The sequence below is a fragment of the Cavia porcellus genome, unplaced genomic scaffold (assembly GCF_034190915.1).
Source record: "Cavia porcellus strain 051 isolate PalLab524CR breed Dunkin Hartley unplaced genomic scaffold, mCavPor4.1 scaffold_1, whole genome shotgun sequence".
Classification (NCBI taxonomy): domain Eukaryota; kingdom Metazoa; phylum Chordata; class Mammalia; order Rodentia; family Caviidae; genus Cavia; species Cavia porcellus.
The window spans coordinates 203777562-203781611 of NW_026947484.1; the positions used below are offsets into that span (position 1 = coordinate 203777562).

General features: G+C 45.0%; 1 long non-coding RNA gene across 1 annotated transcript; it reads left to right on the forward strand.

Moving 5' to 3' along the window:
* Positions 1-2462: 2462 nt before the first annotated feature.
* Positions 2463-4050, forward strand: LOC134474336 (uncharacterized). Its single transcript, XR_010045126.1, has 4 exons — positions 2463-2576; positions 2922-3020; positions 3711-3752; positions 3891-4050. It is a non-coding gene; the product is annotated as an uncharacterized LOC134474336 (long non-coding RNA).

A 4050-nucleotide genomic window follows, 5' to 3' on the forward strand; every position in this document is an offset into this window, starting at 1 on the left:
TCACTAGTCCTGGAATTAACAAACCAGGGATCCTCCCACCCAAGGAGGGGCAGACTGGAGACTATAAAATGTTTCCACTTATTAGTCTCTCTAAGACACCTTCGTCCCTTCTACCACCTTCCTGGAGGGCAGTAGCTCTGAAGCCATGGAGCTGTTTCTCCTGTGTCTGCTCGGTATCCTCCTGGGGCCAACAAAGATCCAGGCTCAGGATTCTCTAACAACAATCACCCCACGTTCATCTTTGAGCATGTTCCCCCGGCAGCCAGATTTCCAATATAAAGAGGTAGGTTTCAGGAAGAGTGGTGGATCTGTGTGTTAAAGATTAGAAAATGAACAAAGATGATGGAGATGATATGAATGAATGCAGGGACTGTTGGGTAGGAGGACTCAGGGAATCTAAGTCCTGTGAACTTGTGATTGGGACATCTGTTGTCTTTTCTCTCCAGTAAGAACAATGAGGTTCTGAAAGACCCACTTGTCACACAGGGTCTCTCCATGCCTGACAACTCAGAGCAAACTCATAGTCGTAATCAATCTTGTTATAAGTTTCAAACTACTGCTGTCCCCTCATAGCAACTCATTCCTTAGGCTTTGTTATTGAGTGGCAGACTCAAGGTACCAGCAGAGTTAGCATGGGGCAGTGGACCTGGAGAAATCTCTGGGTTCTGTCTGTCATGAGATCCTTACAGTTGCAGGGAAAGTGGTACGTCTTGACTTCAGCAGAGGCCCCAGTCTTCAATGAAACCGACCCCGAAGGAGCATGGCAGAGCATGACCTTGGAGCTGAATGATGACAACAGCTATAATGTCACCATAGTCTGGTACAGGTAAAAGAGCCACAAATTGGGTTCAGAGGGCCATACTAATGTCATAACCAGAAGTTTAACAAACTCAGGGAAATTTTCCTTCATCTTCTTGCTTCGTATTGAGTCAATATTCCTCCCCTTTTAACTCTGTTCCTCATACACTTCCAGCTTCGTCTTCTCTGTCTTTGCAATGCTCCATGATTTTTTATTATCACTCTTTCACCCTTTCCTCCATTAACATTCCTACATGGCTGTAGGAAAAACACAGTCAGGAGTAATGTAGTAGAGAGTGGATTATTCTGGTAGGGAGGAGACATGGGCTCCCTCAAGACCAGGCCCATGCTACATCAGGAGGTATAAATGAAGTAAACTGAAAGCACTACCCTTCCTGGGATGCTAGCAGGCTTCCCCCTGAAGCTAACGCAGGAAATTCAGAAGTTTGAATTCAGCCTGTGAAAATCAGAATATACTATCTCAAAATTAAAAATTAAAAAATGGCATTATGAATGTAGCTCCGTGCCATGGGGAAGTGTTCAAACCCTTGGGCCACTAATGTGATCATCTTCACCTCCATAAAATAAAAGAAGGAACATCTGACCCAGTAAATATTGCTGGACTTGCTGAGTCAGGGAGCTTCACCTTAGGGTGCAGCAAACCAGCCAGACATCGGCCAAGGACCCTGAGTGTGGACTGATCAGCATCTGAGAAGTGAGTGCTCCCCATTCTGAATCTGGGGCATCTGACCCAATCCAGGGCCTGGACTTTGGATCCTCAAGTCAGAGAATCTTATAATCCATTGCAGGGAGGTGCTAAAAGCATTTTGAAAAATCTGTACACAGAAGATGTCTATAGAATAGGACAGATGTAGAATCAGAGAGCAGATCATGTAGTCGTCCTCAAGCAGCACATTTGGGCTCTAGTCACAGGTTTGTTTGTATCTGTAGCATTTGTAGATTGAGAGTCATGGTAACGCCTGGATCTATGGTGTATTGTTAGTTGGATTCAGGTGAGAGCTGAGTTATGGTAATGGTAACAGGCTAATGAGCTAGGTTACTGCTTGACATTCAATGGAGACTCAGGGGACATTAAAAAGGGTAGCTGCAAACTAAGTGTACTGGATCTGTACATGTGATGTGTGTGCATATCACATTTCCCTAGGGTGATAGATGAGGAGACACAGAGTGTTTAGTGGAGGGTTAGACAGGCCCTAAAGAAAGGCCATACCATGAATGTTGGCCAGATAGAAGCCCTGCCATGATGGGGCACAGGCTGTTTGAGCTTGAGGTTCAGAATCCTACTGAGGCACTCATCCTTCTTTTTGGAACCTAGGGAGACCAAATTTGTGTTCTCTCCTTGTTCACCTTGACCAATTCCACTCTTACAGCAACTCTACCTGCCTGAACCACTACGATGTTGCACTTCCAACTGGGAAGCCTGGTGTATTCACCTTTAAAAATGTAATAAGTGAGTCCTTGGTGAGGGAGGTCTGAGCTTGGTTTTGGGGAGCAGATTCTTTCCAGAAGGAACAGGTTCCCTGTCCTTCAACACAGATGTATCCTGTGCATGAACTTGATGCGATTGGGTTGGGGAGGAAGCGGAGAGTCCTTTCCACCTTCTCAGGAGAGGATGAACCTTAGCATACTCATTGTAGGTTATAAGGGATTTGAGAACTTCACTGTAAGAGTGGTAGCTACTGACTACAAGCAGTTTGCCATGGTGATGATCCAGTTGAATCCTGAAAACTTTTACTGCTACACACTTTTCATCTATGGTGAGTCATCCCTGTATCCCCTCAGCAATGTGGTTCATGGGAGCTGTAGAATGTGGCTGCGAATCTCAAGAACCCAAAGTTTTCTGCAGTTCAAGCTCTTCTTTTAGGGAAAAGTTTGTTCTCTGTACCATTTATGGAAAAGGAGGTTCTTTGTTCACTAGATTCACAGAGAATTTATGTAGTGAGCCTGGGGTGACGGGCACAACTTTCATTACAGAACTAGGTTTCCTGAGGTAGGAATTCTGAAAGTTTAAAAGCATTCTGAATGACATACCAAAACATGGTATTAAAGATTTATATGTACAGTTGTCTCTTTTGCCCCTCTTCCTGCCATCTTGGACACAGGGAGGACCAAGAAGCTAAACTCTGAAGTCATAGAACGGTGTCGCTGTATCTCCAGGTCTCTGGGACTCATTGATAAATTTTTCTTTGCTGAACTCCAAGGTAAATATGAAATAATGTGAATGGAATATTGGGTGTTTAGCTCTGATGCCACTGCACCAAGGAAAGGCCACAGCAGATACACATCTCCCAGTCTCGTCACTGGAGTGATGATGGTTTCTTCCATGTGTCCTCAGGTCTGTGGGCAACAAGTTTTCCCTGAGACAGTATAGCAAAGGCCACCCAGATGGTAGTTTTGAGCTCAGGACCAAGTATCCCTAGCCTCATTAACTTGGGACACGTCCTCTCCATAAGTTGTGTCCTGCTGATCTGAGTAACCTCCTTTCTTATGTCTTGGGTTTGTCTGTTAAGAATCATCTCTCCTCTCTCCTTCAGCTAGCTCATTACTGATGTGGGAGATAACCTTAATTTCAGGGGGCCTAGCCCAGTAGTAAATTGAAAAGGATACCACGCAGAAACAGGTAGTGCTGCTTGCTGTACAACTGATTTGGTATACAGGCCAGGACGTATCATTTCCTGAGCATCTTTGAGGTCCAGTTGACTGATTTTCCCATTCTTGAGTCTGGAGTTCAACAAACGCTTAGATTCTGAGAACAATGATGAAGAGGCAGTACAGGAGTCTTGAGCCTAAGATATGTCTCTGTCTGTCTGTCTGTCTGTCTGTCTGTCTGTCTGTCTGACTGTCTGACTTTCTGTCCACCTGCCTGCTATCATATTATTTCTCTTCCACAGAGGAGTGCATTGCTGACTGACTGTAAATGAGGCAGCGAGACAGTGAGTACGGCTGGTGGAGCGGATGGGAAGATGGTGTGGGTTGCACTGTGGTGGTCAGGCCTGCCTTTAGTCTCTCCCCCTATCTACATTCATGTACCACAGTGATTTTAACCTCTAAGGTGCCTCCTCTCTGTGCAGATGCTGTACTTCTGTCACTTCATTCCAAGTTGTGAACCAGCTTCGTCATCAGGCACAATGCCAATGAGAGAACTGGAAGACACTTCTCAAAGCATAATACTGCCAACTGTCCTTTGAAATACTACTACAATTTTGGAGCCCAATTTTATGCCCAAATACA